Source organism: Phoca vitulina, unplaced genomic scaffold (assembly GCF_004348235.1).
Source record: "Phoca vitulina isolate PV1807 unplaced genomic scaffold, GSC_HSeal_1.0 scaffold6, whole genome shotgun sequence".
Classification (NCBI taxonomy): domain Eukaryota; kingdom Metazoa; phylum Chordata; class Mammalia; order Carnivora; family Phocidae; genus Phoca; species Phoca vitulina.
The window spans coordinates 9,458,679-9,482,431 of NW_022589709.1; the positions used below are offsets into that span (position 1 = coordinate 9,458,679).

General features: G+C 34.5%; 1 pseudogene; it reads right to left on the minus strand.

The window, feature by feature from the left end:
• Positions 1–310: 310 nt before the first annotated feature.
• LOC116631986 lies at positions 311–13,295 on the minus strand (annotated as a pseudogene).
• Between the last annotated feature and the right edge of the window lie 10,458 nt (positions 13,296–23,753).

Here is a 23,753-nt window from a genome sequence, read left to right on the forward strand (position 1 = left end):
GTTATTGAGCCTGGACACATTCAACGCTCATTTCAACTAGGCTCTCTTCAGACTTTTATTACTTTGTTCCTCTTAACTAACCTTCCACCACAGAAAACTTGCCGCTGAGAACAGGAATCAGTTCAAGCATTTGATTTGTCTTCTCTTCATCTCAGCTGCTGAGGACTTCTAGAGAAACATTACTAGCCCCGCTGATCAGGTCCATTAAGGTTATGAATATAGAATCTTCTGACTTAACTGCTCTCTCTCTCTCTTTTTCCCCTGGTTTTCCCAAAGAGTTTATTTGGGCAGACCTAGGGACAGGGAGGCTCTACATGTAAAAGAAGATGTTGGGCCTCTTGGTGGTAAAGCATGGCTTGTGTTGGCAACTCGGGACCCAGCAGGGCAGTGGGAGCTTGATCTTGGAGTTATGGAACTGCTTGGCTGCCAGTGGGTAGTTGCTAGCTGCAGTCTCCTCCACCATCATGATCTGGATCGAGTGGGACTGGACACGGTGCCAGGCGCCCAGGTGTCAGTAGCACTAGGTGACAGCTCCAGCAGTGCTCAGATTCTGGTCCTTTCAGTACATGTTGTGGGTGCCACTGCCAGAGTCACAGTGCAGTCAGGTGCTGAAGTTCTTCACCCACAAGGTGGAGTTCTTGAACACCTGTCCACAGTAGACAATTTCCCCTGAAGACTTCCATCTTCAGCTGAGACACAAAGTACCAGAAGTGAATCTTGGCAACACCATGATTAGGTGTAAAGATTCACCTGGGATAGAGGGTAGGCATGTGGCATTTGGGGGTGGGAAGGCTACTAACCCTTACCCTCAACAGATGTCTTGGATTATTTCCTAACTGAGAAAACAAGTCAACAGTGATAAAATTTCTTACTGCCTCCTCCCTTTACCGTCTATCACAGATCCTTCACATTTAGCAATACTAGGATTTATCTCCCTTTCTCCTCCAATTTCAGAGAATGAAATACCTTTTCCTTTTCAGGGTTAGTTCTCCAACCATGTTCTTGATATCTCTTTCTTCTATGTACTCTAGGAACTAAATTCATCAAATTTCTCCTCACTTTCTTGGATCTTCAAACCCTTCTTTTCCACAGACCCTTTCTTAAAGCAAACTAAAATGTTTACTTTTCCCTGTCATAAGTAATCTCTCCTGCAAGCTTACATTTCCCTCAAGTTAAATTTCCATCTCTGTCCTATTCACATTCATACTTTAAAAATGACTGATTTCCACATCTCCTATTCATCAATTTGCCCAATGTAATCTGTCTTCTATTTTACCCATTTCCTCAAATACTCTTTGGAGTATTGACTCTTATACTCCCTATTTGATGAATTTTTTGCTTGTCTCACTTCATCATGGTCACAAAGAGACATTGTTGGCTCCTCATGTTTTCTGTGAGATTGTTTATATTCAACAAGAGAACATCATATTCTTAGCTGTGAGTGCCAGGGCCAGCTCCTAACAACACCCAGGCCTTGCTGTTAGAGTCAGCCAGCTGCTGGATATTAAGGGGCTGATTTTCTCCTTCTCAACAACAATGATGGTGATGATGTCAATAACAAATGATAAGTGCATTTGGTGCCTATGTTGTTACTATTTTAAATGATTGATATATATTAAACCTTTTAATCCCCACAACACTCCTGGATAGGTACTATGATTTTCTCCATTTTGTAGAAATTAAGACACCAGAAGGGGAAATAACTTAAGAGAACAACAAAGCTGATAATATTTAGAGACCATATATATCAGCTATTTCTTACACACCATTGCATAGTTCCCAATCGTACTTGTCTCAAGGACTTGGTCTCTTATTTTCCATTAGCTTCCTTGTGATTGTGTAACGCACAACTCATCAGTGCCTTATCTTCCGTTCATGCTGAATCTTTCTTGCGTCCTGCCCCAAGACGTCTCTGTTGCCACTGAGGCCCACTTGGTATCTTTGCATGAGCAACCTAGGAAGGGCAGGAGAGTTAAAGCTTTTGGAGCAAACATTTAATGTTGCTGAGAGTTAGTGAATATTCTCCCTTTCATCCTCCATGTGGACTATAGTGAAATGCAACTGTTCGAATGCCCTCTTTGAAGACTGTCTTACAATCAAGAGATCAAGTGTGTTTAACTTAATATTGGATATTTGCTCTCCCTATCTCCTTGACTCACCCAAATTTCTCTTCATTTCTGCTTCTCTGGAATTGTCCTCCCTAATAAACTGGTAGTATGCAAGCTTTTATGCCAGGTTTTGCTTTTTGAAGAACCCAGACAAACTGGATCCAAACTGTGAAAACTCCACCTGGATTGTCTATAATCTCTCCTTATCAAATAAAGCGTAGAGGTTGACAACATTGGCTTTAGAAGAAAAATCTCAGTTGGAGTCTGGATAGTGCCACTAATAAGCAATGTGACCTTGAACAATTTATTTAACCTCTTACCCTGTCTTAAACCTAGGGGTAACAGTACTTACTTTAAATAGCTCTATCTCCCCATCAAGGGTTATGACAAATTTAATAGTTTGCTGTGACTAGCACACTGTCTGACATATAACATATAAATATTTTTTGTCATAGTTATTAATATATTAAAGTTTCAAAACTTTGTCTTTTTCCTTCATTCCAGTATATGTGAATGTTAACACCATCTAACCTACCACCCAAATGAAACAAATTTTAAGGAAATCATTGACTCTTCCATCTACTTCAACTCTTTCTCCTCCCAAACTTTCATCATATAATTGCTGGATAACTTAATATTTATTTTATCTCTCAAATACCCTCTCATATCCATTCTTTATTAACCTTGCTATCTTTATTTCCAGTGTCTCACCATAATTTGCCATAATAGTGTAACCAAGTCAAATGAGTTTTCTTGCCTACTCTCCTTGACGTGTCACAGTCTATCCTTCACTTTCCTCAGTCTTTTAAAGCATAGCCCCATTCATCACTAATACTACTGACTTGTAATTGATTACTTATTTTTCTGTGACTCTCAAGGGTTTATCTATCTTGGCATTATTGGCATTTTGGGATGTTTAATTATTCATCATGGGGGCTACTGTTCTTTTTATTGTAGGATGTTTAACAGTACCTCTGGCTTCTATCTAGTAGATGACAGTAGTGTCCTCTCCCCAGTTGTGACAAAGAAAAATGTCTCCAGACTTTGCCATATGTCCCCTGAGGGGAAAACCACCTTGGGTTAGACTCACTAGAAAGTGAGTCCTTTAAGACAAGGATTATATTTTATTGACGTATATCTCTAACACCAAGCACCATGTTGGAAAAATAATAAGTGTTCAATAAATATTTTAAGAATGAATGAATGAGTCCTCTCTCCAAAGTATTATCTTTTTCACCTCAAGGGCCACTCATATCTGTAGCTTTTAGCAGTTTTCTGTGCCTATGTCTGTTTCCCCAATTACATTGTATGACTTCCTTATATCCTTAACCCCCACAGAATGAACGGAATACAGTAGTTTCTCAATAAATATTTATTCAATTATATTTAATTATTAAATTTATATCTATAAATTATTCCATGAATATGTTCAGACCACATGTTTTTCTCATTTTGAAGCTACTGTATGATAACAATTGTATGCTCTCACATTTTGCACAACTTTCCCTTTGTGACACTTATGGCAGCTATAATTAACAACCATGTACTTAATTGTTTAATATCTGTCTCTGTAGGGTATTTGAGACTGAAGACTGTGGATACCTCTTTTTTTTCCCCCTCCCGCATGGCTAAGATAGAACTTTGTGCAGAGTACATATTCAGTAAATTATAAATCTTTGTCGAATGAATGAAACAAATTCATGCTGCTGCTAAATGACACGCAAAACTTATGTACTTGGAGAATTTGGCTCAATGTGTGTATCATGGTTCACTGATTTATATGATGCAGCATCCTTGAGCCTATATTATGAAGTTTTAAAAAGTCTCATCTTTGTCAAATTAGTGAAAAAGTAATTTGCCTCTCTAAATCACTTAACAAAAGAGAGAACTTGAGGCTGTCATAAGTCAATACAGATGTTTGATATCCCAGACGTGCAATATCCTGATGCTCAGCATGTTCATTTTTTTCCAGTACTAATGAATTAGCCCACAGAGCTTAATTGACATACTGACCTTGAAAACTCTAGAAAATGATCTCTTCTGCCAGCTTCATTATCTATGGCTTTATTAGCAAAGGAAATTTGACAATAAAACATGAAACAATCACAATTAATCTACATACAGATGCCATAAATTATACTTCTATCAAGTAAAAATAACCAGTGTAATCCCTAACATTGGATCTCACAAAAACATTTAGTCTCATATTCCAAATATGAAATAAGTAGCTTTGTTCTATTATTGTCTGAAACTACTTACTAACCCATATTTTTTAAATCTTAACAGTGGATGTTTTATAAGAATTTCATAGAACAGAATATTGTTTAAAGACTCTAAATTTAGTGTCTTTTGAGGAATGTTCTCACATCAGAGGAAACCAGCATGCTGTCTTAAAGAACATTAAAACTAAGAGAGAAAAAATTCCCTTTTCATACATATTTCTGTGTATTTTCTTTCCTTACCGTGGTTTCCTGTTGTTCCCAGTAGGGATCCCAATTTTAGAATATGCGGTAGACGTCTATACTATAGAAGCTAAAGCTCAAAATTGTTCGGGAGAAGCTAAGATACGGCTTTTCATTTGACAAGAAATTGGAAGCAAAGAAATCATAGTAAACAACCTGCAATAAATGACCTCTAATAGAAGTTTGACATGTTTTTTTTTTTTTATTAACTGACTTATAATATTCTGATGGAAATACTATGTCAAAATAAATTTGAAAATGATCCTAACCAGAAGCAGTCATATGAGGCACCTGTTGACTCTTCTATATCACACATAACTTAATGAAGAAGACCATTGTTTCTCACAAAAGTGTGTGACTGTGTTCCTGACAGGGAGTAAAAATTACAAAAGTGATAAACTGGCTTTTTAACTTAAAAACTACTGATATTTATGTGGATATTTTATTTTAGCTGAGAGCATCTCTATTATACAAGTTTTTATTCCTTTTTAACTTCTACTGAATACACAGTTATTTTCCAGGACATAAAATGTGTTATTATTTTGTTGATCAATTGCCTGTAAAATCATATCCAAATCCCCAAGATAATAATGGTCATTCTTCTATCTACCTTTCTAACTTCACTCCCATTTGTCCCTTTTTTCCTGTCCTTGTAACTTCACGCAGTATGAAAGCATCCTTAGTGCCTAAACAGACAGTGTTTCTGGTTGTGTTACTTCCTGTGCCTAGAATGAAAGCCCCACTCTTTGCCTCCCTGGCTATATATATATAGCAAGGTATAATACTATACCTTGCCTTTCAAATCTCAGTTTGAGCCAACCCTATTTCCTCTCTGAAGCTATCATTGACTCTTCCAGGCAGGCTTAGCTGCTTATTCCTCCATATACCCATCTCCTTTGATCTTTTTTCCCGCCTCCCATTCTCTTCACTCTAAAACAAATTATCAGAGGTGTTAGTCTTAAAATCAATGGACCTGGTAGAGTCACTTGCCTCTGCACTGATCAGACCACATTTAGAAAATATCTTTAATTCTTGGCTATTGTAGAGCAACATTGATGAATCAGAGCATGTTCAGAGACGAAAAGGATCTTAAAGCCATTATATCATGAGCTTCCATTTATGCATTTATAAATTGGGAATAATAATATCTGGTACTGTTCTAAAAGTGAATTAAAATAACACATAAAAATGCTGTTAACTTGAAAAGTAAATTTTTATAAAAGTATTCCGTTCCTATTTACCAACATGACTCTCCCTGTATCTTGAAGGAATAGACTTGCCCACCATCTTGAAAGAATAGACTCCCCGTATGTGTTTGTTTCCTTTGTTTATAAATAAACTTGCAATGAAATTACTATTTTTTAATTTTTAATTTTTGTTCTTATTTTTTTTAAATTTTTTTATTGTTATGTTAATCCCCATATATTACATCATTAGTTTTAGATATAGTGTTCCATGATTCATTGTTTGTGCATAACACCCAGTGCTCCATGCTGAACGTGCCCTCCTCAATACCCATCACCATGTTCTTATTTTTATCTCCTTGACTGAATATGAGCTTCTTCATGGCAGAAACTGGTGAAATTATGTTCATATCCTTTAATACCAGCACATTAATATTAAGCACACAGTACACAATCTTTAAAAGAATATGAAGAAGAATTGAAATGAGTTTACACCAAGGGAAAACATTATTGTTTTCTTTCAAATAGCCAACAGGGCATCATGTAGAACTTCATTAGCTCTAAATGGTAGCACAAGAAAAAGTGTGAGTAGCTAATTTCATATCAGTATTGGGAAAATACTGAAAACTTTAAAAAAGGAGACACAAATGGTTTGTTATCCCAATATCCAAATAACCTCTGCTAGTTGAAATACATGAAAGCAGTTCATACAAATGATTAGATACAGAATAATTTAAAAGGTGTAAACTAAAAATAAGAGCCTAACCTTATATTTCTAGAAACCAATCTTTACCATATTCTTTAAAAAGGTATTATGTATATAAGTGTACAAACACGGGGACGCCTGGCTCAGTCGGTTAAGCATCTGCCTTTGGCTCAGGTCATAATCCCAGGGTCCTGGGATCGAGTCCCACATTGGGCTCCTTGCTAAGCAAGGAGCCTGCTTCTCCCTCTGCCTACCTCTCTCTCTCTCTCTCCGATAAATAAATAAAATCTTAAAAAAAATAAGTGTACATATATGAACATAGGTACATCCTTAAAATATTTTACACTGAAGTTATTCTCCCTATTCTCATTTATATTGGGTGGGTCCATCTCTCTCTCTCTCTCTGTATCTCCAATTCTTTATTATTGGATATTATTGAGCTTATTAATATGAACAACGTTGTCATGAGCAGTCTTGTACATGGATACTTTGAAGTATCTTGGGGACTTTTTCTAAAGATTTAATGTTAAAAGGAAACCAAAGAGATAGACTGCCATGAGGTAACAATATATTCATTAGTGTAACTTTTCAGAGGCTTTTCTTTAAAATATTCCTGCATTGTAAGTGAAGCTAGACTAAATGGTTCCTAACAGCTCTTCAAAATTCTAATATAAAAATTAACAAATTTGTTTGTTGCTATTTACATCAAGTAATGCTTCTCAACTTTAGCTTTATATTATAATCATCTGGAGAAATTTTTTTTTTCCTTTTATTTTCCCATCTGGAGAACTTTAAAAAAAAAATAATGCTCAGGTTCCAATCCTGATGAATTAAATCAGAATCTATAGGGATGGGTGTCAGGCTCTTTTAAAAGTTCTTAGATAATTCTAATGTGCATTTAGTGTTGAGAATTACTGACATAAAAGTCAAGTCATTAACATTGTTTATCAATAAGTTTGAAAACAAGAATGGCAGTAGCAAAGGTATAAGAACCTTACGGAATTGATTTTCTTCTCTTATAGCAAAATGTGGGAAGTATGACAGTCATTTAAAGAGCAGAAACAAACTGGAGAGAATCTCAGACAATGTCAGTACAGAACTTTGGTAAATGCTGGTCATTTTCTCTGAGTAGATACTTCCTTTTTTCAACTCTTTCTCTACTGGTGCCTTATACAGTGGAGGAAAGGGTCCATGTCTGCCTGAAGTCTTTCTCATTGTTATTCATCGGTCCAAGGAAGCTGAGATGGGCATCTCAGTTTATTTAATCAGTGGTTCTCTACAAGAAGGTTAGAAATCATCTCTGTGTATCAGGACTGATATGTAGCAACGTCCATCAGAAGAGATTAGTAGGCTTCTGTCAAAGTAGATGCCGCAGGGTAGAATGAAACCTGAAGCTAGCTTAAGTAATTGGGTTCTTGTTCAATAAAAGTGCTTGTTTGTGCTGTGTAATGAAAGATCTTTGGTGCAACGGATGTCTGAATCCAAATACCCTTCGGATTTTCTGATGGATAAAGAGATAAGGGTGAAAGGGATTTAATTTAGAACTATTGAAAAACTTTAAAGAGATTAGAAAAAAAATTGGCAAATGCACTTTCTTTTTAAAAATTGGGATTCTTTGTTACTTATATGGGCTGGTTATTTTATTTTTTTTTAATAGTAAAACTTTTTTGTTGGTTTTGTTTTTGTTGCTTTTTTTCCATTATCCATTTGCCATCATTAACTGACCTTTAAGATTCAGGTTATGAAGAAGATACTGGAGAAATTGTTATCTCCCAGCCCATGTGGAGATAACCTGAATTTAGGAAGTGTTAACTTTTTGGTCTCATTGGAATGTTTTATCAAAGTTGTAGGCACAGCATTGGTGAATAGAACAAACCTTATGTCTTGATTCAAGTGATGTTTTTTTTCCATAAAGTCAATACTCATGTATCTAAGCTTCTCTTAAAAAAATCGACATTTAAACCAGATTCTTTTAAGAACACACTTTAAAAAGTTATCTAATTAAAAGAATAATGTGAGCAATCAGAGCAGTGTGGAATAGTGGGTGGAATTTGGTGAAATATATTAATCTCAACAATAAAATCATTCACACATTGGGTTTTTTAAAGCATTGTCTCAGATAATTTCAGTAAGTAATTATTTGAATCTATTTACTTTCTTTGGGATAACAAATCTGTTCGGGAAATGAGAAATAAAAAAAAAGGCCTTTTTCTTTTCATTCCACTCATTTAACACTTGAAGAAATAAAAGGCTTTATTTGGGTATAAAAGTTTAGGGATACACAACTTGAAGGGGGGGGTGGAGATTCACACTCAGAAGGAAAAAAATTTGTTGACTGAATAGGATCTATATTTAAACTCCCTATACTACGTGGCACATTCAGAATATTTTGATCTTTGGTGCAAATCATATGCATCTTGCCCTCTCAGCCTCTTATTTCACATCTATATATCATACTTTCTAACCTTCCCATCATTGAGTAATCTACTCATTCATACTTCATTTTTGTTCTTCTCTCAGGTTTCCCTCTCTTCCTTTCTCTCCTCTGGAGATTATTATATTATATTATAATATAACATTATAATATAATTAATATAATATAATAATATATAATATAATATATATTATATAATATAACTTATATTAATTATATATGTTATATAACATATATAATATTATATTATATATGTAATCTCAAAGATCATTTTGTGAGTCAGAATTATAACAAATAAATGCTTATTGAAATCAGCTTCTCTTCAGAGTTGCCTAGCAGGCCACATGAAACAGCAGAGCTAGGAAGTAAGAACACTGAGTTGAAGCAAAAGTTCAACTTAAAAATTTTAAGTCTTGGCAGCTCCTTATCACTTTAGAGATACATTTTCTTTTAGCAGAGGGTCAAAGGCACAACAGATGATGCATAGCTATGCTGAAGATGGGAGTATCTCCTGATATAAAACGTCACTCTCTGCCTCTGGGAGGCTGTCATGTGAAGGGGTGAATTAGTAATACTTTTGAAAAGAGACAGTTGTCTTTTGGAGAGTGACCCTCCTCTTAAAAAAAATTCAGGAGTTGGACTTCCCATTTATCTCTCAATGAGGAAGGAGACCTTCTCCATTTTCCCTGACTAACTCTTGACTTCATTTTAGAACTGACAAGTTTAAACAAGATGAGAATCAGATTACCTCTGCCTATCTCATTCTTTGGCTCTAGCAGACAACGTAATTAATGTTGCTGTAGGAAAAAGAAAAAGGATTCTTGACGAGAACATTTTCCTTTCTGTCTTTTGCAGGCACATTCTTAAGAGGCTAGGCGGTCTTTTTGACACATTAGTGGGGGAGGTATCACACACAGATGTCCTTGATGATTTTTTGTATGTTAATTTGTAAGTTAAGCCCAAAATACGTTTGTCTTTTTATCTTTTTATGGTGCACAGAAGTTGATAATTTCCATAGTGCAAAAAAAAAAAAGTAGCATCCAAAACAAAAGAAAAAATTTTACGTACAAATGCACATAATTTCTTTTGCTGGCCTTCCCTATAACATATGATTTTCTTTTCTTTTTTTTTTTAAGATTTTATTTATTTGAGAGAGAGAGAGACTGAGAGAGAGAGAGCATGAGAGGGGGGAGGGTCGGGAGGGTCAGAGGGAGAAGCAGACTCCCCGCCAAGCAGGGAGCCCGATGCGGGACTCGATCCAGGGACTCCAGGATCATGACCTGAGCCAAAGGCAGTCGCCCAACCAACTGAGCCACCCAGGCGCCCTAACATATGATTTTCTTTAGCATGTTTGTTTTGGGATATGTTTCTGGGGAAATTCACTATAGTCAAGTGCTAGAGTTATACCAATAGCTATCAGGCTTCTGTTACAGCTAGTTCCCCTCAGTTCAGGGCTTTACATGTTCTTACTTAGACTATCAAAATTGTCTTGCAACATCATTCCTACAAATTCTAGTAGACTTCCCATCTTCTCTTGCAAGTCGGGTTCCCTCCTCAGAATCCTTTAATTTCTCTTTTTTACTTACAAAGTCAATTGTGAATACTTTATTTTGGCACTCAGTTGTCGATAGCTACACCCATATTTGAGTTCCTGTCCTGATGCTTTTATATGCTTCAATTTCTGTTCTCTAATTAAGTTATATACATGGGAATATTCAGACCTCACCCATCATATTCAGTCGACATGGATTGCTTTTATAATCCATCTATTTACTATAATTCTTCTCATTTATCAAGACCAAGTTTAAATTCCATTTCATCCATAACTTTTTTCCCCTCATTTATACTCTGTTCTCAGCGTCCTTGCCCACCATCCACTACCACCATGGGGACTCCATCATAATTAACTGCTAATATTTTCTATATTTGTTCCTGTACTATTGCAAATGCACAGTACTTTGTGATATATTTATTCACGTTTATATCTGTCTGCCTTATAAGAACCACAAAATAGGAATAAAGTCTCTGTACCTAATATACTCTCTACTCAACTCTTTGTAGATATATGAAATGGTTTAAATACTTGTTATAGAGAATACATATAAAGTTTTTTCTTACATTTATTTTTTAAAGGACTGATTAGATTATTATGAAAAAAATGTACTAAGAATGTCTTGGATGCTTTCTACAGACAAACTTATATTCTGTCAAGAAGAGAAACCAACATCTGTTTTCAAAGGGAGAAAATTTTCTTTTTTTTCTTGGTAGCAATAATGAGAAACACTTAAACCTCCTGTTTTTTAGTCAAAAGTAGAATGGTGTAATTTATCATGCATTGATTTGTTGTCTCTGAACCTACAAAGTAGGTGGTTTGGCTATTTCCAGTCAGCGTAAGATGTTATATATGTTCAAGGTTGCAGATGAGGACCATTAGAATAAGTCCTTTGGGACTCTTAGGAATGTGGCAAAGAGTTATCATACAAGTAATTAAGGATGCAAAAGCAGGAAAGTATAGAAAGGTATGATGGCTTTAAACGTAAGCTGTCTTCTAATGAAGTTGATGTCATACCATTGTTTATAGAAATCTATGTAGAATAAAATTCCAAAATTCTCATTTTGTGATCATAATTATATTTTGAAATGATTTCTCTTTATAATTGGAATCAATATTTGATCTAGTGGATCCTTAGATACTTAGAATAAAGCATTTGTAAGTTGGAAAAACTGAGGAATATAACAGGCATGAATCACTCTTTTTCAGTTTTAGTTTTTATGATATATATTTAATGTTTACTATGAGCTTATTGTAAGTAATAATTTTCTCCTTCTGTAAGGGAATATGTAATTGATAATGTATGTAGAGTTTTCAGTAAAAATAATTAACAAAATGGTCTTAGTACATATATTCTGCATATAATTAACTTCCATTTGCATGGAATGAGGACATCCCAGGATTCATATCAAATGGCTGTAAAATACCTACTTAATGTTATTTAACCTTCCATCAAAAGCTTATTTGGTATTACTTTTTTTCTCTACAGAAGTATCTTTATTTTAAAAGATTTTATTATATTATAAATTTATACAATAAAATACTATTAATATTCCTAATAAATTATTTATAGAGTTAATGCAAATAAAGCACTTAGCAAACTGTTTTCCACAAAGTAAACACTTAGTAAATGTTTCTCATTGCTATTAACATTATTTATTTTAATGGCTAAATATTACAGCATGTAATTTATTTAATAGATCCCCTATTAATGGACACTACTCCTAAAGTTTAAATTGAATTTTAATTGAGTGTTCTCAATTAAATTTCTGAATTTAATTGAGATTTCTTTTTTTTAATTTTTAAAGATTATTTGACAGAGAGAGAGAGCAAGCACAAGCAGGGGGAATGGGAGAGGGAGAAGCAGGCTCCCCGCTGAGCAGAGCACCCAATGTGAGGCTCAATCCCAGGACGCTGGGATCATGACCTGAACCAAAGGCAGAAGATGCTTAATCGACTGAGCTGCCTAGGTGCCCCTAATTGAGCTTTCTGATTCAAGTTGTCTGGTGAATGAATATACTGTTCCTAGTTTTTCAAATAGTGTATGATAAAACATGATACACTATACTTAAAAACTATACAAAAAACAAATCCATTTTTCTTTGATGATTCAGTAATCCTTTTAGGGATTATCCCCTCTGGGTTCATAATTTTGACCCCGAGTTTCCATTTTGCTATTGATTTATGCAATTATTAATACTTATTTTTATTAAGAAATACTTTTATTTATTAAATACTTTTTAATTATATTTATTAAATATTTTTATTTATTAAATATTAAGAAATATTTGCAGAGGGGTGCCTGGGTGGCTTGGTCATTAAGCATCTGCCTTTGACTCAGGTCATGATCCCCGTGTCCTGGAATCCCTGGGATCGAGCCCCTGCGTTGGGCTTCCTGCTCAGCAGGGAGCCTGCTTCTCCCTCTCCAGCTCCCCCTGCTTGTGTTCCCTCTCTCGCTATCTCTCTCTGTCAAATAAATAAATAAATAAAATCTTTAAAAAAATATTTGCAGAGAAGGAAAAGGTCTTTCATAAAGATAAATAACATGAATAAAACCTTAAAAGCCATCTTTTTATTATTCTCCATTTAGCTCATGTGAACTTGCGATCAAAAGTGAGAAGCTCCCTACTCACAAAGAACATATAGTCTAGTGGGGAGTAACATAATGAATGAATAACCACTAAAAATTCCTGTTCTTATTACATCTTCCTTCATAATCAATTCACTAAATACCTTGTTATAAAATTAAACTTTTAGAGATTCCTGTGTTGGCTTTCACAAACCTGATCACTACTAGGGTGAAGAGGTAAAATTGAGTTCTTCAGCTTGCACTTTGGTGAATCAACCATATTGAACCACATCTTCTTTGAAACATAGCCTTCAATAGCCAACAAACTAATGCTTCTGTACCAGATTTCCTATTGGTATTTAGTTCTATTCCTGCTCTCTGTGCTATAACACAGAGCTAAAAGTCTAAATGATCCAACTCCTTTGTCAGCATTGATTGCACCAATGAGAATGGAAGACTATTTACTCTGATAGTAAAAGGTATATGTGCGGGTTTCAGCAGATAGAAATTTTGCATCAACCTGTGGATTTCCCCAGTGAACGTCCTGCCTTATTATTACAACAGCTGTGACTTTTAGTGTCCAGATACTGCAGAGCTAATAACCTTCACTCCTACAATGCATTGAATGGTCTTGTAAATACTTAATACCCTATATTAAATCATTTTTTGTGAAATACCTAGAATAGTTTTGTTTTCCTGATTGACCACAGAATGATAATTTATTCTTAAATATTTAACAACAATATAGTTAACTTCTGCAGCACGTATGATCTGGTTGGGTAAAGGCACCCCTACATCTAGGACCCCTAGGTATATTGCCCTAAGTTAGAGAAGTACAAAAATTTGAATACTGTCCCACTTAATCACTTATTTGGATGAAATGATTTGTCCTTATTAATCTCTGTTTTCTATAGTTTGTCTTGATATGTCACTTTAGTACTTTAGTTATCAGATGTTCCTTGTTTCAAAACCATTTTTTAGAGCTGCTTTCTAAATGTTTCCTTCTGGTTGCCCAAATCAGACCCCAAAGCCATCATTACCACCTATATGCAAATTATTTACTCACTTCACTCTTTGTATTAATGATAACAATATTTTTCATGCTTCAAAATCAGAATAATTTTTGCTACTCCTCTTTTGTCCTGCTGCCACCAAATCATGTCAACTATTTATTAAAAATCTATTATAGCTAAGTCTTTCATTTTTATTCTTATTGTCCTACGGTCCAACCATTTGACAAGACAAATTCTACATTTTGGTGGGAATTGCAATGCTAATAAGCTTAAATTGTGCTGGAGTACCTGGGTCTCACAGATTCTGTGAGCTAGTGGTGCATAAAACTATAGAGATGTTAGAGAATTATTTTATGGCCAGAAGAGATAGAGGAAAGGGGAAGAAAAGAACAAGGGATTAAAATATTTGTCAAAACTCTATTGACATTCCTTAGGCTGTTTTATTCATTCAGTAATCTCTTAATTAATCAATGAGCCCCATAAAGGCATGAACAGTATGTATTTATTCTAAATACTACCAGTGCCTGTCACTTGGAAGATGCTGACTGAGTATTTATTTATTGTGTGACTGAGTGAATGCTGTAAATATCATGTCCTAAAGGAAATGATACCTTGATCATACTCTACAAAGTTCAGAGTATATCTGGACAATTATATTGTTTATGATACTAAAAACTGAACTGTATGTTTACTATAGCCCATGTTATATAAGTATCATATCCATTTATATTGCCTTTTATAGTAGACTTCGAATTACAGGGTTTTTTTTATCTTTATATCCCTGGTGCTCATAGAATATTGCACATAGCATATAGTTGATGCCCAACTAATCCTTGTTTTATGAATGGATATTCCAGGTAGAATTTCAGGCTAATCATAATAGTATACAAGGGAAGGTTAAGAAATTTTCCTCCCCTCCCTCTTTCTCTCTCTTGCTCTCTCTCAAAGAAATAAATTAATAATTTAAAAAAAGGGGGGGCTCCTAGGTGGCTCAGTCGGTTAAGCGTCTGCCTTCAGCTCAGGTTATGATCTCAGGGTCCTGGGATGGAGCCCTCTGTCATGTCAGCCTCCCTGCTCAGTGGGGAGCCTGCTTCTCCCTCTCCCTCTGCTACTCCCTCTTTCTTTTTCTCTCTCTCTCAAATAAATTAAATTAAAAAAAAGAAATTAAAAGTATTCATTGTGAAACAGAGAAGAAAATAACAATGATGATTTTTAAAAGATATAAAATGTCTTAATATGGGAGGATTAGTAAACTTGGTTTATTATATACCATAGTCTTGAACCTGGCCATGTTGAAGGAATTTCTGGGAACAAACAGTAAAAAGTTATAAAGCATAAAGTTGAGCATTATTATGCTTACTCTTAGCAATACATGGACTATTTAATGTTATAATAACCATATTTAGGTGGTATATTCACATTACAACTGTATTAATGAAAATGACACTAGTTTCCATAGCAAACACAACACTTACTGTAATTTATTTACAATTAAGTGCATAATTATAAATATATTTATAATGAAGTAAAATTAAAAAATGATGTTCTTAATTGTCAGGGAGTTTCTAGATCATCTAGAGACCCAGGCTTATCATAGTGTAGCTTTTCTCTCCTATATAGCCTGAAAGTCCTTTGCGTTCAGCCAATGAATGAATGGGGAGAAACATGGAAGATTATATTTGGGTGGTTTTAAGACCTGAAAGCGGTGCAAATCATTCTCACTCAGGTTGATTTGAAATTAGTCTCTTGGTTACCTGTAACTTACAAAGAAGCTGAGAAATTCAATCAGGCTGTATGCACAGAAAGAATTAAAAGAAGAGTTTAGCATGCATGCATGTATCCAGTCTCTCTCAGTGTGTAATTGCTTAAAACCTGGGATTTAAGTAGAGTTTTATTTAATTCCAGAATCACCAAGTTCTTTCTGCTATAGTGTAGTGGCATCATTCAAGTACCAAGAGCTGATTTTATGTAAATAGAGCCTTTGACAGCCCCAGCCACCCTGAGATTAGAGCCATGATCACCACCCAGATGCAAATTAACTCCCCTGACTTCACTCTTTGTGTTGATGAAATGCAGAGGTGATATATACATTAAGTAGGCTCTCAGACAAGATGACCTCTAAGGTCGATAAAACTTTAAGATTAAATGCCCATCACCTCTGGGTTCTACTTAATGGGCAATGAAGGGACCATTGAATGTTCCTTATCAAGAGAATGACTAGATGAAAAAAATTTATGTTTTAGGAATATTACTCTCTTTTGTTGCAATGTGTATTCAACTGCATAAAAGAGGATGCCTGAGATCCAGTATTATTTTTTTGAAAAGAATAGTAAAATGTTAAATAAATTTAATTGAAAGAGATTTAGTTCAAAATTATTTAATTTCATGTAGTTTGTTTTGATAAATAATCCTTAATAATTTAAGGACTAGTCCATATTGCTACTATGTGTGATCTATAAAATAATTTAATTCCTTCTATGTATCTAATTATATATCAAAATCAGTGTTATTCTGAAAAAATATCATAATAAAGTGAATATATTTGATGGGTTTATGATTCTTTAAGGAATAGAAAAAATGAAATTAATTTTAATGAATTTAATTTTAAATAAACATTAAATTTAATGAATTTAATTTTAAATAAACATAACCATTCTTTCTGTCCTTTCTTTGAGATTTTCTGCACTGAACATATATTCATCTATTTTCCAATTAAGGAAGTTTCCCTTATGGTAATAAGTGTTATTATTTCTCCTTCCACAAGAATTTTTAGCTTTATAAACTTCTTATGAATAATGTTATTAATAGGTTATTATTTTTTATTTATACTCATTTGTGTATAAGCAATTTTATATAGTCATGCTGCCAATCTTCTCAGGTCAATTTATGTAATATTAGTTATTCATATATAGTTTTTTTTTTTTTTTTAAAGATTTTGTTTATTTATTTGAGAGAGAGAATGAGATAGAGAGAGAGCATGAGAAGGGGGAGGGTCAGAGGGAGAAGCAGACTCCCTGCTGAGCAGGGAGCCCGATGTGGGACTCGACCCCGGGACTCCAGGATCATGACCTGAGCCGAAGGCAGTGGCTTAACCAACTGAGACACCCAGGCACCCTATTCATATATAGTTTTGAATTTGAATGCTATTTTTAATATAATGTTGCCTTTGGGGGCTAGAAATCACATCTCTATTTTATAATTCAATATATAATAACATAGAATTATGCATTCAAACAGTATAAAACAAGTACTTATTAAAGGAATAAAATATAAGGAAAATGTAATCATTTGTAGACATATTATTAAAATTTATATATTGATACAACATGAAAAAAACCCTTATGTTCATGTTGAATAGCAAACTCAATATCACTTATGTGATAGAGAACATTTTCTTAATATAACTTAAGGGTAATTTCAATATGTATAATATAGATGCTAAAAGCAAACAGTAGAGCTTTGGACAATGAAGAACTGTGTTTTTTAAAGAATACAAATCATATATGAGAAGCAATATAGCATTTGGAAAATAAGAGATGAGTTATTGGATAAACCCAGAAAAGTTCAATTTCTTTTTAACGTACTATTCACTATAACCAGTGAGTTGTTTGTGATTCTTATCGCTTGGATTCCAGTATCACAGAAGTTAATATTATAGCAAAATATCAGTGTCTGTCTCTGTATCATTCCTCCTCCAAGCTAAGTTATCTTTTCTCCCTAAACTGTCAGTGTCATCATGACCCTACTTATAAAGAATTAAGGTACTTTAGATCAGAATTCTATAATAAGTCATTCTTAGTTCTGTTCTGGAAAATTGACTTGTTGTGGCCTGTATCCTGTAATTGTGGTAGCTAGATCCCAATTTCAAGCCACTTTTGCTTAGATCTTACCAGTCTCCAGGGTCTTGAATCCCGACCCTATACATTTGTTTCTGGCAAACACCCTGCTACTTGCTTATAGACTTTCCTTTTTTTTTTTTTTTTTTCTCATTGCTCCAATGGATTTTATTTTCTATTTATTTTATTTAAATTCAATTAGCCAGGGGTGCCTGGGTAGCTCAGTAGTTAAGCGTCTGCCTTCAGCTCAGGTCATAATCCCAGGGTCCTGGGATTGAGCCCCACATCGGGCTCCTGCTTAGCGGGAAGCCTGCTTCTCCCTCTCCCACTCCCCCTGCTTGTGTTCCCTCTCTTGCTGTTTCTCTGTCAAATAAATAAATAAATAAATAAATCTTAAAATAAATAAATAAATTCAATTAGCCAACATATTAGTCATCATTAGTTTCAGATGTAGTGTTCAATAGTTCATCAGTTGCATTTAACACCCAGTGCTCACCACATCACACGCCCTCCCCAATGCTTACCACCCAGTCTTCACAACCCCCACCCACCTCCTCTCCAGCAACCCCCAGCCCGCTTCCCATAGTTAAGAGTCTCTCATGGTTTGTCTCTCTCCCTGATCACCTCCCATTCAGTTTTCCCTCCCTTCCCCTATGATCCTCTGTGCCGCTTCCTATATTCCACATATGAGTGAAACTGCATGATAATTGTCTTTCTCTGATTGACTTATTTCGCTCAGCATAATACCCTCCAGTTCCATTCACATCAATGTAAATGGTAAGTATTCATCCTTTCTGATGGCTGAGTAATATTTTATTGTATATATATATATATATATATATATATATATATATATATATACCACATTTTCTTTTTTCTTTTCTTTTTTGATTATATATATATTTTTAACATTTTTGTTATGTTAATCACCATACATTACATCATTAGTTTTTGATGTAGTGTTTATACCACATTTTCTTTATCCAGTCATCTGTTGATGGACATCTCGGTTCTTTCCACAGTTTGGCTATTGTGGACATTGCTGCTATAAACTTTGAGGTGCATGTGTCCCTTTGGATCATTACATTTGTATCTTTGGGGTCAGTACCTGTAGAGTAGTTGGCTGGGTCATAGGGTTGCTCTACTTTTAAGCTCTTGAGGAACCTCCATACTGTTTTCCTGAGTGGCTGTACCAGCTTGCATTCCTACCAACAGTGTAAGAGGGTTCCCCTTTTTCCACATCTTGCTGACATTTGTTGTTTCCTGACTTGTTAATTTTAGCCATTCTGACTGGTGTGAGGTGTTATCTCATTGTGTTTTTGATTTGTATTTCCCTGATTATGAGTGATGTTGAGCATTTTTTCATGTGTCTCTTGGCCATTTATATGACTTCTTTGGAGAAATGTCTGTTCATGGCTTATAGACTTTCCTGATGGTAATTATTTGTTTTACTACCTGCTAGAATCTCTAAATGTCACTTCCTTCTAAATAACCCTTTTCTGTGCTCTTTATGTTTACTGGATTATCCTTTCCCTCTGTATTAGACTTCCTTTATGAAGTTTGTGCCAACTTCAATATACCCAGATTATGAGATCTTTTATTATGCCCCTCAATCCACATATGGGATTTATGAGTAAAATAGAAACCTAATGTCATCCTACTAAATTCTGACTAAAACATTCAAAGGGACATAAAGAAGAAAATCTATGTTAACTGTGGAATTTTGTGAGGGATGCATACCATAGACTAAATAAGTTTGTCATGCATAATACCTATAGGAACAGACTGAAGCAAAATATTGGCAAAAAAGATTGTGAATGGCTTTCATTAGGGGCTTAACAGAACCCTATAAATAATCACTAACTTGGTGGTGTAAAATCTAGTGCCTAGAGAAAACTGGGATAGATGTGTGTCCACCCCTTAGAAGTTCTTTAGGCACTTCAGATCAGCGTTGGTGTGAGTGCCTCAAGAGCACACATGGCCACTGGAAACATGAACTGGTTGAAAACATCTCCTTGATGTAGTGAAGTTTGTCTGTGATCCACTGAGCAGTGTCACCAGAATGAGAGTCCCATACAGTCAAACCATTTATCTAGAGTTGATGTCAGGTTAAACAGAAAACTAGAAAGAATAGTGTAGCAGTTTTGTCAAATCCAGAGACAACACTTTGCTCCATAGGTCTGCCCATATGTGAGAACCCTACAGAGTCTCCACTGGCTCTTGGGTCCTAAGACTGATGTAAATGATCAAACAGCTCTGTAGCTGAACACATGGTTGGAAGAGTCCCTAGGCAACAGTGAAATATTTCTTCTCTTTCAGCAGAAAACCTAGGCCTCATGTTCATGATTAATAAACATTTTTAAAAAGGAAAATAGTGACAACGTCATTAAGCCTTTGAATTTTTTTCAACAACAAAAATATGAAGACTATAACATTCAAGAGAAACATTTTTAAAAACGTTAACTACAAAAGCAAAAGAAAGTTGGCAAAAAAACAGATGACTTAGAAGTTGGATATTTCAAAAATGAATGTTAGGAAATGAATATTCTGCTCAAATACTAAAAAAATGAGGGCAAGGGGGACACACTGTACTACAGAAAGTCTGATCAGAAAGACTATGGAAGATGAACTTGAGAATCTTCTCTCAAACTGCAGAGAGAAAAAAGGGATAAAAATAGTGAGAAATAGGTCAGTACATTAAAAGAGTAAAATGCCAGTTTTTAAATAATTGATATTCCTGGAGAATAAACTAGAATAAAAGGAGGAAACACAATATGAAAAATATAATGAAAGAAGACATTTCTCAGCAGATTGATGTCTGAATTTTAGGTATCATCCAGGCAACCAAAAGCTAATAAAATTCAAAACTCCAAAATAGGAAAACTGTTATGTAGAAGTCCTGTTTATATACATTCAAACACTTTAATCATTGAAATAAATATAAATAATCATTGGACTATGATTACCGTACAAAACGTAGAAATAAACATAAATCCTTATAAGTATGATTAATATATTAAAATTAAAAGCCATAATTATTCTTAATAGAGAAAATAGGTGATATTTTAAAACCACTATTAAGTTTTCACATTGCTGTCTATGTATGCATGTTGTCCTTTAGAAGCAGAAAAATCTGTATGAGAAGACAAGATACAGGTGTGAGAGAGATTAAAATTCAGATTAGTAACTGAGTGATAGAACACATGCAGGAATCCCTATCTATTGTTGCTATTGTGGTCGGTGTTATTGTTACTATTATTATCATTGTTTCTTTAGGCAATTTTAAGGACTATCCTGGAAGGGTCTGCAGTATAAGCTAAGTGTTTTTCATTGAAAGAAGCATGATATATTAGGGACCAGTGAGAATCATTTATTAGTTACAGGGTATAGCCAAGCTCTATATTTGAACTTCAGATGTGATTTGTATTACTTGGTGTCTTAAAAGTGGCACTAAACTTTTAATTTTCCCCACTCCTCACCATTATGCATAGTCGTATACCAGATTTATAGAAGCCTCATTTAATTTAAAAAGCTCAGGACCTTTTGTTTCTATAGCATAAACTTTGTTATTAAAAATGCAAATATACCTGGTAAGTGAAGTACTTTAACGTATATGTAGTTACTTTATAATACTTTTATTGTAAATAATGATTTAAATATATGAGAATGCTGACTTTGATGCCAGGTATGATGGTTGGCAAGTATGAAGGAAAAGAACCATAAAGACTTGTTACACCAAAGTACCCATCATAGAAAGGGAGAGAAGTATAGAAGCCCAAACTGATAGGATTGAAGATAACCTTTGCTTGACGTCCCATTTTTCCTTAAATTGGCTTAGGGATGCATCTGAGTCAAACTTCACATAAGTTGTGTATTTTGATTTTGTCATTAAATGATTAGAATCTTTTCAAAGGCTTTCTAGTCTTACAAAGAGATCATTTTGTACCCTTCATCTAAGGTCATTTGCCAATGTTCACTGATTCTTAATAATAAGGATCAGAACCAGGTATCCATCAGGAATTTTATGGCAAAAATGAAGTGCTTTCCTCAAATACTTCCTGATATTTGATTACATTTTAAAAATTTATGGATACATTCATTGGAGTTATGAGACTAGAATAACATAAATCCCAGAGAGTAGAATTTAAACTAAATCTTAGAAACTTCTCACCCAGTTTTCAACATTATTCAGGAACCACTTCTACAAGTTCCCAGGCATTGAAATAATTATCAAGTTTTTCTTTTTAAATAAATGGAATTTGTTTTCCTTCAATTGAACATGCAACACAAATAAAAGTACTCAGCAATTTTGAAGATAGGGTAGGTAGCTTGGAGTTCCTTCTCATTTTTTCCCCTCTGGCCTCAACCCTTACCCTACTTGGCAGCTCCAGAAGGCTACCTGCAACACAGTTTAACCATCAATATAAATTCATCTTGAAATCTTGTAGAGTTTGGGACTTCTGGCCCACATGAGAGAGACTTTTAATATTAGGCTACCTTATTTTTTAAAAAAATTAAATGCATTTTCCCACACCTCTTCTTCCCCTGTGACTTGCATCTAGTTTGTACTCTATTGACTTACTTTGAGATATTTAATAAATAATTTCACCTCTCTTTGTCTTTATGCCTCTGTTTCCAATTCATTTATCAAAACTATTGTGAATGAAAAGAGTTGTTTTGTCCCTTTTCCTAAATCAAATATATATGCTTAATAAGGACTTATACATGGAAGCTATCTTTTGGAAGATTCAATTGTACCAGAAATAGAAGTATTACAGAGAAAAACTGTGTGCACACAAACCCATGCATGTGAGGACAGAGCAGTGAGAAGGCTATATTACTACCCCTAAAATTAATTGTTAGTCTTGTCTGTGCCCTGTAACACTTAAATATTTGAATACCAGTCTAGCTGATATATTCAAAATTGGACTCTTGCCTCAACTGTCAGTTTGAGGTTACCACAGTGATCTCAGACTCATGATAACTATTTTATCCTGCTCCTGATACTTGATCCTAAAGCCTACAATTGGCTCTGACTCACAGGTTTCTGTGACCTGGCACTGGAGAATACTCTGAAGCACTATCAATTCATGATGAGAAAAGAAAGCACATTTATAGATTAGCAATTTGTAAACCAGAAAGGAAAAGATAAAGTGAATCAGAAAATCTTCATAGGCCATTATAATAATATGGAATTAAATGATAAATGCCCGTATTAAGATTATATTGGAGCTGGAAATGGTGGATGACATTTCAAAGCAAAGTTAATAATGTTAAATACTAATTGTGATGAGGAAGAGAGTAAGAAATTATTGTCCAACTCCTAAGTTGAGTAGATTAAGAAAATGTAAGGAGAGAAGTTGGGAATAGGTACCAGTTTTAATTAATTGCTCTGATATGGATTATGAACTCTGTTAACATTTGAAGAAATAAATTGAAGAGAGATGATCTGTTAGTTACTGTAGATGACAAGACTTTTTCTACGTTGAAACTTCAAAAGTGAGAAGTTAAAGACTCTGACTCAGGAGGCAATCAGTAGGCAATATCTGCAACAAGATTTGATGTAAAAAATTAGATGTATGCTTAGAAAAAAAGGTGGCCTGGGAAGTGTACAGTCCCTGAAGCAAAGAAAGGAGGACTTCAAGAAGATTGAAGGAAAGTAGACTGAGAGAAAAATTTCTGATTTGGCAAGAACAATTGCCATTACTTTGCTTAACACTGCTACTTCAGTCAAATATTTGGTCATCTACCACTTAATTCCTCATTCTATGTTTTCATTTCCTTCATGTAAAATGCCTCCCTCTTCCAATTATACATTATCATAAGCTTATCCTTTTAAAATACCTAAAAGAACTATTATTTTTCATAATTGATACCATTCATTAAAGT